General features: G+C 41.8%; 1 protein-coding gene and 1 long non-coding RNA gene across 4 annotated transcripts in view; one reads left to right on the plus strand and one right to left on the minus strand.

Moving 5' to 3' along the window:
- The window catches only part of LOC128410227 (uncharacterized), a 163,550-nt gene extending 153,233 nt beyond the window's left edge, over positions 1-10,317 (plus strand). Inside the window, exons 5-6 of one of the 2 annotated variants that reach the window (XR_008329421.1) lie at positions 6,205-6,395; positions 10,237-10,310. This is a non-coding gene — a long non-coding RNA (uncharacterized LOC128410227). Of the gene's footprint in view, positions 1-6,204; positions 6,396-10,236 lie in introns of both variants that reach the window. The other variant, XR_008329422.1, reaches the window with a different exon arrangement.
- The window catches only part of KHDRBS2 (KH RNA binding domain containing, signal transduction associated 2), a 350,797-nt gene that overhangs the window by 46,681 nt on the left and 290,871 nt on the right, over positions 1-13,245 (minus strand). The window lies entirely within an intron of this gene.

Consider the following 13,245-nt stretch of genomic DNA (forward strand, 5'->3'; position numbering starts at 1 on the left):
CAAGTCACCACACACACCCGTGTGAATGTCAGGATCTAGATTTAATCTAAATTGAAAGCAGCATGTTTTATGAGCATATATGATTCCAGATTGAGAGGGCAAGGGGGAAAGTGCTATGAACGGGTTAGTATGCAGCCAAGATTTTGCACAATGTCTGATCAATACATGCCACTGCTCATACATATCAATAATATGAATCGGGAGGAAAAAGAAAGATGTGAACAAATGGAAAGAACTAAAACCTACAGCAAACTGTGTGTGCACAGCCAGTAGAACAAAATGCAGAAGTTAAAAACAGAACGGCAAACTATTAGCCCACAGTGTTACTCTGTGATTGAGAGCAAGTCATTCAGAAGCCCCAAATCCAAGGAGAAATCAAATGGGGACAGGGGGACGGGGATCACCTTTTCTAAAAGCAGCTACATAATGCACAATTTTGTGGTTTGGCTTATGCTGGGATGGCAAGAAAAACAACGTAACCTTCACACCATCCTAAAGGATATATACTCTTGCACAAAGCCACCTTCATTTGGGAGCCCACAGTAATGGAGTTGCATGAAGCTTTGTTCACGTGATGTACAAAGGCTATAGATACATGTAGCTGTAGCTGTATCAGTAGATGGGTTTGGACATCTATAGCATCAGGGCCATGAGACTTAAACCTCCCACATTCCATTTTCATTTATGTTTCAGTCTTTCTAAACTGTACCATCTCAATATGCTATTTTCCAACCTTTATTGTTTGCAATAAATATGCCTTGATTTCCACTCAAGCCCCATGTAAATGAAAGGCGATTGCATATGAACAGTGTTTATTATGCTTGAGACTTTTTAAAAGTGTGTTTTCCTAACTAATGAGAGTCTACAGATTTCAAAGTGAAGCTCTGCTGCTGCCATGCATCATTTATGTGATTCCCCCCAACCCATTTTTAACTGACTAATAATCTCTCTGGCTAAACCTGTAGCTTTGAATGCTGGCAGAACTTGTCCCATTTATTCAGTGATGGTATTATTTTCCTTTGGGAATTGTGCATGAACTCTAGTGACTATGCAGAGTAAATCAAGAATGCTTACTCGCTTCAGGCCAACCTGAACTCTGCAAGTTACTATCAATAAATTGTGGAGCAAGTAATAAGAAATAAAGATTATGAACCTGTAAGGTTGATATTTTAACACTTCCTCACTTACACAGGCAACTAAAAATTAGAGGCTGTGGCTAGAAGCTGCTGTCCAGTCAGAATCAAGCCAGAATCCCATATCTTTTACCTCCTCAACTCAAAATAATCTGTCTGTCTTACTGCATTTGTAATACTGACCAGTACAGATGTAACACTGCCTCTCCTTTTCAGTTTAAGAGCTGACACTGGCTGTATAAACACCAGGGTCGTCCCCCCCCCCACAGCCAGAATTAACCAGAAGTCAGTTCCAGCACCTCTCAGATGGGCACCATTGCCATTATAAGAGAGCAAGGGAGGCGTTCACAGTGAGTTCTGGCACCTCATTTTCTATAAAAATAGCGCCGCACTATAACTTTAAAGCATATTTGAAGCACATCCTTTTCCTCAAAGGATTCTGAGAACTGTAGTTTACAGTGTTACAATTCCCAGCAACCCTTAAGTACAGTGGCCAGAATTCTTTGAGGAGGGGAATGTGATTCATATATGCTTTAAATTACTGGTTATCAAGCAGTGTGCCATGGCACCCTGGGGTGCTTTAAATGATGGTCAGGGCTGCCACGGGCAACATTGGCCTCTGTCCCTCCCTACCTCAACTGAAGCCCTCTCGTGTCTCTGCCTCCCAAAGGCTTGCACAGCTGTTTATTGCAGCAGCCCTGGCTATAAGCTCCGCAGACGAATGGTGCCTCAGTTTTACAGCACCTCTCTTTGTGCAGGGGGAGGAGATCAGAGACCTGGGGCAGTGGCTGCCCAGAGGACTCTCAAGGAGAGGGGAGAGGAGAGGAAGCTGAGGGAACACTTCACAAGGGACGGTGTTCGAAAAAGAGTGAGAGGTTGCCAGCTCTGCAGGCGGGGGGACGGGACATAACTGCGCTCCTGAGCCCTACGGGGTGCCGCAGAAAGCATGTAGTTGGTCAAGGGAGCCTTGGACTCAAAAAGCTTGAAAACCTCTGCTTGAAAGGAATAGCATGCACACCACTGCACTTGCGAACCCACAGCCCTGTGATTAAGAGTCTCATGCTCTACCTACTGAGCTGTTCTGTTTGCCGATGCTACTGTGTTGCTATTGTCTGTGGTGCAACAGACGAGAAACCCCACAACATATTTGGCACGAAAAGTTATGGGATTCCAGCTGGAAGTTAGAGGATATGCACTAATTGGAAAGGAAGCAATGTGCGACTGTCCCAAAACTTTTGCTGATGCAAATAGTATTGAAAGTAGGATTGCATACGGCTTCTCCAACAGCATCATGAGTGCAAATAATCATGAATAAGCAATAAAGAGGACTCCTGCAGGGGACACTACAATGTCCCCACCCCATCTTCCATGTGATGCCAATGAACCAGTAGCCACAAGGAGGCTGCTTGACATCGCTTTCAATAGAGGCTGCTGCACACAGTAGACTGTTTATGGCAAAACAGCAGCTCACCACAAAACCTGTCAACTCGAACTGCAGTTAATTTGTCAATGTAACATGTTCTGTGATTGCTCCAGCACAGTAAGGGCCAATTCCAAAGTAACACAGATTTATATTTTGAAAGCTATTACATGAGAAACTACCCACGGAGCTGTACAGGAGCGTAATTCCTCTGAATGGAATCATTAGCAGAAGCTTTGATTTCTGTCTGTTGTTGCAGAAAAGTTGAATGAATAACAATTTCCCATGTAATCGCTTAGAAATCAGATCACTGGTTTTGTTGAATTGGAATATAATTGCTGAGTAACAAATGTGACTTTCTATATGCAAAAATAATAGTAAAATATTATTACAAAAAAAAAAATCAAATCCCTTAATGCAAAGGTGGTTAACCTGTGGTGTTTCAGCTGTTGATGGACAGCAATTCTCTGCTGCAACCTGTGTAGCCAATGGTTAAGGATGATGGGGGCTATAGTCCAACAACATCTGGAGGGCCATATAGGTTAGCCATCCCTGCCCTAATGCAAAACTTAGCTTTTTCCCAATAATTTCCTATTTAGTATTTTATTGTTCTTTGATGAATACCATCTCTTCTTGGTTTTATTACTGTAGTTTTTTGTTTTTTTAAGCTATTCTCCATTCTGTCACACAGCTTTAGATCTTTAGCATCTCTCCATGAGGAATTCAGTTTTCTTTTTGGTGCAACGTCTTTGTATGTATGGAATGCACCTTTTACTCATTGGTGTGTCACCAACTCTGTTGTGTATATAAGAGGGTTCCTACTTCTCAGGCATCTTTGTATACCAGGTGTAGCCAATATGGTGACCTCCAGATGGTGCAGGACTACAACTCCCGCCATTCTTGACCACTGGCCATGCTGGCTGGGGCTGACATGCCATTGACGGGTTGGGCACAGAAGAATGGTGGGAGGAACCAACTCTACCACCAAGAGAAGAAGGCTCAGAGCCTGGGGCACGTTGGTGGGATAATGATGTGTAGTCAGAGGGAGAAGACTGGGAGGAGGTAATCACATGCTGAAGAGGCAACAGGGCTAAGTGAGTTGGGAGAATTGGTGGCAGAGAGAAGACCAGCAGCAGAAGCAGAACTGAAGCAGGTGAATGGGCGGAGGAAGACCAAGAGGCAGAGATGAGTCAGGCTGGTGAAGAGTCACAGGTGTCTCCCCCTCGTGCTGTTACAAGCTTCCTCTCAACCTTCTTTCACAGAACAAGATGAGAGCTGAAATGGGCAAAACAGTGGAAGGCTGCACACAGGCGCAGTCTTCAACTGCCTGGAAAAAGCCCTGGAGAAGAAGGGACTTGGATGGTTGTGGGGAGACAGGAACATTCAACTGATTCGTGGGTTAAGACCTACTGGGGATGAGCTGCTGTGTTCATTAGGCATGGCACTCAGCCAAATCTGTGAAGCTCCTGTTTTTGCTAATAAAGAGTTAACTTCAACTTTGAACGGTGAGATTTACTGCCCGCTCGCTCTTTGACATGACGTGAGTTGTGGTCTAGCAACAACTGGAGGGCACGATGTTGGCTATCCCTGTTTTACACGATGTGTCCAACTCAGCCAAAGCTAAGCACATTTTGGGAGGGCTGCACTGAATATTCAGTAAATGTTATATTTGCTTTGAAATTAGCTTATTCAGTGCATCTGAAGTAATTACTGAAAAAATATCTCAGTGAACATTTCCATTCTTCTAGTGTTGTCTGGCAGGTTTTTGTTCTATCCAGCTACTGTTGTTTCACAGATCTTGTTCTCAGAAGATCTGCTGCTGCTTGCTTATCACACCTTTCTCCTTCTTTGCATAGGCATCCATGACATCATTATGTCAGCCACAACAGTGTGACATCAAAATCACATGGTACTACTGTAACCAATCCATTCAATAAGAACAAATGAAGCTAAGAAGTGGATCATGTTCAATACAAGTGTAGAACATTTCTTTAAAAACTGCAGGTGCTATTCATGAAAATGGATCCAAAACAAGTAATTCTGGCTAAGCCCTAAGTCAAGCAAGTTAAGCATGTGCTTAACACTCTTCCCTTAACTCACTGGAACATAAAAAAAGGGTTTGATTGCATTACGTTAAATATTTTCCCAGTATTTACCCAGCTGCTTATCAGGATCCTCAGACATTGTACATTTAAGAATGCAGACCTGTTGTGCATTTAATCACTTGAAAAGTAATTCCCGTTTTTGACAGATGATCCCCAACCTCCCAGTCTTGTGAACCATATTATTCAGCCTTACTGGCATTATCTTAGCTCTCTTCTTATATGGGATTTCATTCTGAGATAGTGTCATTCCATCTCTAATATTTCTAAGCCTTTTAGCAACCTTTTCCACGTACACCCTGCAAGTGCCCTTTTATAGAGTGGCTGCCCTTTTAAAAGTCAGATATTCCTTCTTTTCCTGTCCTATTCTGCTACTAAGATTTAAAATTCCAGCTCCTTTATGATCAGTATTTCTTAGCATCTCAGCACTTTTCCTTGAAGTTAATTTCACTAAAATTAAGGATTGCCTCTCCTTTTATGGATCCCAGAATTAAATGTCCCAGAAAGCCATCATGATATCTAGACATTTCTTCTCTGTTCCATAATCTGTTATGTACTTCACAAAACCATTGTAAGACAAATGCAAGCAACCCACTATTACTTTGTGTATTTGCCATCAGACAGACATTGGTCAGGCAACTCGCAATATATCTTTCACCTTACTCATAAAGATCTTAATAAAGCTGTGTTCAATCGAACATATTTGTGACAATAATAGGATAGTTCTTTTTTTAAAAAAATAATTTTTATTAACTGGCCAATCACATCAAATTAAATCACATCACATAAATTCCGAATTACAAAGCCAAATTTTGAATTTTGTTGGGGGGACCCATACTTCAAGATCCAAAGGGGGATTCTAATCATCTTCTTGCTACTGCGTTAATGTCCAAATCAGTCCCAATCAGTCCAAACAGAGTTCATAATTCTATCCAGTCTTATCTTGCTGTTTCCACATCATATCTTGTTCATATAATTTCTCTTTTTTCTTTATGATCTCTTCTGATAGTCTCCTTAAGCCGATAAACACAAATATAATAATCCTGTGCGAATTTCCCGTTCTTCCAATCCAATTCCAGATGGTTTCCATATATCATCTCCTTCATAGATAACATCGCTCTTTCCATCATAATTTTACGAAGTTGTCGCTCTTAAGTCCCACTGAGGAGTTTAATCCATGATATATAAACAGCTTTGTTTCTCTCTTTCTCCTCCCAGACTCAAGACCTCCGACAGAGCTTCCCAAAATGGCGACGGCATTTTTAACTGCGTCATTCCAAAACTCTTATGCCTTCCAGATTCGTCTTGAAACATTGCTTTGGTTCGAAAGTTTATCTCCACACAGCCTTAAATCCACAGCTTAAGTCCTTAAAACGACATTTCTGACTCATTTGGGGAGGGGATTCTTGTTTAATAATAATAATAATAGGATAGTTCTGGACTGTGCTGTGAATTTTATAAACTATATCTGCTACATATTTACATGTGATGTCAACATGGCAATGAAAGTTGCACAAGTATACCAAACCTCTTATATCTATGTGTCTAGGATTTCTTGTAAATGGGAACTTATTGGATCTGACCCACCAGCCAAAACAGGTTCCTCATGCCTGGCCTACAAGGAGAGGAAAATGTCCCCAGCAGGTCCTACGTACATGGAGGCTGAAGCCAGATTTCTCAGCTACAGGCAACAGACCTTGGAAACCTTTGAGTCTTCAGGGAGTGCCCCTGAGATAATTTGTGAGTTAGGATGATAGCAACTGGGTAATGGAATTGGTTAAACAAGCACTGATGACTACAACATAGTTTGCTACTCAATGTGCAAAGTATTTATTTTATACTGAAAACAAGTTTTCAGTAAATATGTTTAGTTCAACGTAAAAATAAATATCCTGGTCTGACTTCTCTCATACCTATACAGTGGTACCTCGGGTTACATATGCTTCAGGTTACAGACTCCGCTAACCCAGAAATAGTACCTTGGGTTAAGAACTTTGCTTCAGGATGAGAACAGAAATCGTGCTCTGGCGGCACGGCAGCAGCAGGAGGCCCCATTAGCTAAAGTGGTGCTCCAGGTTAAGAACAGTTTCAGGTTAAGAACGGACCTCCGTAACAAATTAAGTACTTAACCGGAGGTACCACTGTAGTCTAACTCAGTTATTGTGTGTTCTAAGAGGAATAAGAGACACTACCAGAAAGGGTTGGTGGCAGTAGAAGATACAGAAGAAGGATAGACAATGTGGTACACTCTGGATAGACAGGTATAATGGGAAGTGTAGTACAACCTCTGGATGGCACCATGCTGGCTATTCTGGAAAAAGAGCCTGGGAGACCAGGGTTCAAATTCCCACTCAGTCATGAAGCTCATTGGGTGTCATCAGGTAAGTGTCACCATCTTTCAGTCTGACCTACTTCACATGGTTTCTGTGAGAATAAAATAAAGGATCTTTCAAACCATGCACAATACTTTATAGGGAAAAAATTGGGGATATAATTGCAGTGAATGCAATACATAAATAAAAAAGGTAATTTTGGTATGGTGCAATCTCCCACAAATAGGTAGTTGCGGGAATGATCCTACATGTAAGGGTAGTGGAAAGAAAGCAAATCTTCCCTATTTGGTGGATAAATCAATAAGATGAATAGATCTTTGATAGTCAGTGTCAGGAAGGTAGGGTTTTTCACAGGAGGTGGAATGATCTTTCACATTTGGTAGCAACTGGTGAGATTTAAAGACCTAAGAGTCACAAAGTGAAGGCAGAACAATAGGACTGGAAAAAGGAATCTACCACCTCAGCATAACAACCAAATGCACAAATAATGTCAAATAAATGAACATATAACAACACTTGATCCTTAAGATATGATGCCAGAGTGGTGGGATGTTATGAAGGTTCAAAACTTGCACATTTACAGGTGAGGTTAGGCGCATAGAGTAATAAAATCATTCACAGGATAAAAGAATAAATGTAAGGTAAAAAAGTAAAGGTAAAGGACCCCTGGACGGTTAGGTCCAGTCAAAGGAGGCTATGGGGTGCGGCACTCATCTCGCTTTTCAGGCCGAGGGAGCCAGCATCTGTCCACAGACAGCTTTCTGGGTCATGGGACCAGCATGACTAAATTGCTACTGGTGCACAGAGGACCATGACAAGTGCCAAAGCACATGGAAACACCATTTACCTTCCTGCCACAGGGTACCTATTTATCTACTTGAACTGGCGTGCTTTTGATCTGTTAGGTTGGCAGAAGCAGGGACAGAGCAATGGGACTCACCCCATCACACAGATTCGAACTGCTGACCTTTTGATCAGCAAGCCCAAGAGGCAGAGTGGTTTAGACCACAGCGCCACTCACATCCCTGAATAAATGTAGCACCACTGGTGCTACCAGTGGGATAAAAGAATAGCTTCATCATGGCCAACCTTCCTGTAAGGGGCTTAGGATATCACATATGGTTCTTCTCCACTTCCTACTTTATCTTCACAACAACCCTTTGGAGTAGCTGAGGCTGAGAAAGGGTCTGGCCCACAGTCACCCAGTAAGCTACATAAAGGTAAAGGGACCCCTGACCATTAGGTCCAGTCATGACCGACTCTGGGGTTGCAGTGCTCATCTTCCTTTATTGGCTGAGGGAGCTGGCGTACAGCTTCCAGGTCATGTGGCCAGCATGACTAAGCCGCTTCTGGCAAACCAGAGCAGCGCATGGAAATGCCGTTTACCTTCCCGCCGGAGTGGTACCTATTTATCTACTTGCACGTTGACGTGCTTTCGAACTGCTAGGTTGGCAGGAGCAGGGACCGAGCAATGAGAGCTCACCCCTTTGCGGGGATTCGAACCGCCGACCTTCTGATTGCCAAGTCTTAGGCTCTGTGGTTTAACCCACAGTGCCACCCATGTCCCTAGTAAGCTACATAACTGGGTGCAAAAGCAGAGAGCTAACAAGGCCGACCACATTCTTTGCAGTCCAATTAAATGCACTTTAAAAATGTCTACTGTCCTATCTGTACTTCGGAAGAAAAAGGAATATGCACAACATATATATTGGAACAGACATAGACATGTGATAATTAGAAAAGATATTTTGGGTGTGATAGATTGTTCTATATTAAGCTATGGCCAAGCATTAGGCCTAGTACAGAACTTTTGTCTTGGCTTTAAAAGATATGCATGAGTAATGAGTCTAGAGACAAAGATTTTTCATTCTTTTACAGGAGCTATTGCCAAAAGGTCATGTATAATTAAAAGTTACACATGGAGGGGGTGGGAAAGACTTGTGGCTGGGACTGAAATGGAGTGCCAATCAAACGGCTACAAAAAGGTAGCAATTTGATTAATGAAATAAAATCAATATAGGTAATGGTTATTACCTATAATTTAAGTATTTTAATTAAAGACCCATAGCAATTCAAGATAAAAATAATAATTACATCTATTCTGATGCCTCTGGAAGGCGAGATGGTTTCCTTCAGACTCTTTCCCGTTGCTATTTTTAAGCTTAGCTGCGAAATCTACATCCATTTTCGTCATTTAAAGCATTTGCATCCTGCTCTTTCAACTGAAAAGGCTTGCCAATTATTTATTTCTCTTCTTCTGGGAGACTGCATCCTAGGGCATGGTTCAGCAGATGCTAAGCACTTTTAAGTTTCCCCAACTTCCAAGCTTTTGCTCCCATTGCTGCTCTGTCCCACCCCCAGCCTATCAGTGTGCAACTGGGAGGGAGGGATTGAGTTTGACCATGGTGGACCAGAGCGCACACCCTTTCTTGCTGATCCTGTTTGGAGAGATAAAGGCAGGGCCTACACATCTACAAAATCAATCAGCAGCCAAACCATTTCCATAGGTGTGCAGTTAGGGTAGTGATGGCCTAAACAGGCTGATGATTTAATCCTGCACTGACTCCTGCACTGCAGGCGGTTGGACTAGATGATCCTCGATTCTACGAGGGCTCTTTTAATGTTTCTTATACTCTCACCAGCATTTAGGCCATCAGCTGTTTCTAGCAAGCATACACAGTGCCAGAGGAGTGCATTGTGTACTTCTTGAACAGAATTTTAAAAGCTTTTGCCTCCACTTTGCCTGTCTCTGTTATCATGGAAACATGTGTACCTTGAAAGCAAGACAAACTGTATAGAAAAAATAATGAGTTGGTCGTCTTGTATGAAGCAGATTTCTCGCATCCTAGCGTTTATGTAGCACAAGAGTGGATACTTCTAACGTGTTCCTATCTTGCTCTTGTGTAATTGCTGGGCTTTTATTCCTTTAAGATATCCATGCTGCATGGCTGCAGATAATTTTGAGGCTGTTGATGACAATGCTGTCTACAACGGATAGGCACTGGAAAGGGATGTTCATCATAATTCAAATCTTTGGTGAGACATCCTTTGTAGTTCTCCTTTTCAACAGCGGTATTAAATAAATAGTGTCAAATGTGACAGTCTGAAAACCTTTTGAAAACTAACAGTATTTTCTTTCCCTTTTTTATCAAAAAAAGTAAAAACAGGACTTCACAATAGGTGCTGAAGTACAACACAGCATGCAGGGCTGATTATATTTTTATTGATGTGCTTGTAATCTCTTTCAGCATAATCACTTTGGAGTGTACCCACTATGGCTTTTGCAAGAGACCTGACCTGGGCCTGGTTTTCTTTAACTGCCTACTCACCTTTAAAGGTGTGCAAGTGCATGTAGTGTGCGTGAGAGAGAGAGAGAAAAAGACAGACAGAGAGAGAGAAACAACAACAACCCAGAGAGATAGATATGTCAGTGCTATTGGGCACACAATCTATCCTCTCGCATCCTCAGACCATAAATGTTTAAACAATTAATATGTTTAACGTTGACAATATGTTGACACGGAAAAGAATGGCTAAACACATAGGCAGTTACCAGGAGAGCAGAGTATTATTGCATCATGCTCACTAGCAGACCTTTATATGTGCAACAGAGAAGCATTTTGCTGCAGAGATGGTGAGCGATAACTTTTAAAGAGGGCAACACAATGAATTATTGCAGAGAACGGAAGGGCAGTGTCCTCCTTTTATATCTCTATGCCCTCTTCTTCCTCTAAGCAGTGATGTTATGCATGTTCTTGAACTCAAATAACCTGGATAGTCCTGGACAGAGATACAGGTGGCGTGTGTGCACTCAGCAGACTTCATGTGTTGCTTACATGCACAACATAGTCTGCACCGAGGTTGAAAAATGAGCAAGATAGGGTTGCCCAAGAGTTTTTATCAAAAGCATTTTTACCCCACCTTTCTTCGCATACTTAACGGTGGCTAACAGAAGACAAGAGCAAGAGGATAATGCAACACTACCTCAGGAAGAAAACAAAATAGAGAAAAAACTGTCCAATTTAAATGCTTTCCAGCACAGTTTAAACACTAAAGTTTAAAAACTACAGAAGGACTAAATAGGAAGGGGCTATCCTAGTCCCTGCCTGGTCTATCTCCTAGCAAGCCAAGAGAGTGTGTGTTGCTTGCCCGTGTCAGTTTTCTTGTCCAGTAAGAGATCTACCTGCAGGAAAGAGTGTGTACTGTTTAATGTGTTGGGGTTGGACTGCTGGCTAAAGGAGTCTAGTCTAGAGCCTACTTTACTATAACAACAGGCCCTGCTATAGGCAGAGATGGCATCCCATAGGGGTTAACCTGCCCTCCTTGGTCAGTCAGGGTATAGAATTGTAGGCCAGGCACAGTCAGAAAAAGGCCCATGACCCTCACCCAGGGGAAAAGCCTGGTGCATGGGAAGTTTGGTTTGTTGTGGTTTCCCTTGAGTGAGAGGCATGGAGAGGAGTGTAGTTGTGGACTTACCGTCTTTCTCCTGACATGTGAGATGTGCATACTACTGGGCCTTAAATTGACTTTCTGTGGTCTAATCTCTCAGTTGTATGTAGTGATGGATGACGGTCCTCAAATATGTCTTGGAGGGCAGGTAGCAAGGACTTGTGAAAATACTGCCCCAATCTCATTGGTCATGGGCAGAGGGAAGTCTAGATTCAGATTGGAGGGGATGACTTCCATCTGGGGTGGAAGCCTAGATGTTTGGTCTCTGTTCCTCATTCCAGTCCTCTCACCCATCAAGAAGGTACTGAGCTCTCCGGTTTGGTGGTGTTGTTGATGACTGCCAGATAAGTCCATAATAAGCCCATGCTCATCCACAATTTTATTGTGCATGGAAGGGCTGACTCTTGGCTGTGCTGTATAGAGCTCGTGAGAGTCGCAGTGTAACAATATCTGGAAGATCTCATGTTCCTCACCTCTTTTAAATATCTTGCAGCATAAGTCAGTCAGGGCATCTATTACATTTCTCCTTCTAATTGGTAATTGCATGTGATTGGAATGTATTCAAATTTGTCAGTTAGCTGGTTTAAGCAAATGCATGCTTCAGGGCAAAAGTAGCTGTGTTTAGACCAATTATTTAGTGCAATAAATGCAATTTCTCCAGGAAGAAATATGTAGCAAATAATTAGGGAACTTATTTGAGAAGTTCAAAAATTGTTATATTTGTGGGGGAAATCCCCCTTTTTATTTATTTAGACAGAACAACACAATTTTGCGACATAAAGCTCTCATAAACAATGATTTTTTAAAATGTCATTTTGAGTGAGTATGGTGAGTAATATGGTAAATCAATGGTGAAAGCTGATCATTGAAAATACAGCTGTTGTATTAAATCACTGGGAAAGGAGGAGCATGCTTAATTTTATACCAAAGCAGGGATGGCTAGTTGCAGTGGCAAGGTGCAGGGCACAAAGCAATAAGGGCAGATTAGGGGTACAACAGGACTGTTGTGTGTGTGTGTGTGTGTGTGTGTGTGTGTTTTTTTTACTGTATGAATGAATGAATGAATGAATGAATTGGTGTGAAGATATTTAAAATATCTCAGATCTAGATAGAATGAAGGTGCCCTTCACACTGTAAGAAGCTGTAGAAAAATACCTGTCCTAGGAGTCCATACTGCATCATTGCCATAACATTTAAAGAACTACAGCTACATGAACCAGTCCCAAAGCACCTGGGAATCAGCAGCAAATTGAAATTAGCACCTGGTGGGGGGTAGGGAGGCACACATTTCTAAATAGGGACATGATGATAAGACTCTGTCTGGGATTTGTTTCAGGTTAAAAAGGGCGATGGAGAAAGATCTTTCAGACATGCAACAAAATCCTAAAGTCGTTTCCTCAAAAGAAAATTCCATGGGATTTAGTAGGGCATGAGTAGGCACACAGAGAATTATGCTGGTGATAGGAACTCTGCTTTGTGTTATAACAAAATTATGCTGGTGCAAAGAAACAATATATGTGCTCTCCTTGAAAGTACCCTTAAGCAGAGGGTATTTTCTTTGTTAGACCAGGACATCCAGATTTCTTGTAAGGCAGATTTTTTTTATGCAGCAGTTTTTAAATTTGCTTTTATTTCCAGTTATGCAATACATTATGACATAGCAAGGCAGCTAGATAGATAAGGCTTCACTTAACGTTCCATAGTTTCTATTTAGAGGTTTTTAAAAAAGATACTGCAAAGGAATATAAATCTTTTCATAGAATATAAGAATTAACAACTTTCTTTAAAAAATGGCTACTTTTCCCCTG

This window comes from Podarcis raffonei, chromosome 3 (assembly GCF_027172205.1).
Source record: "Podarcis raffonei isolate rPodRaf1 chromosome 3, rPodRaf1.pri, whole genome shotgun sequence".
Taxonomy (NCBI): Eukaryota; Metazoa; Chordata; class Lepidosauria; order Squamata; family Lacertidae; genus Podarcis; species Podarcis raffonei.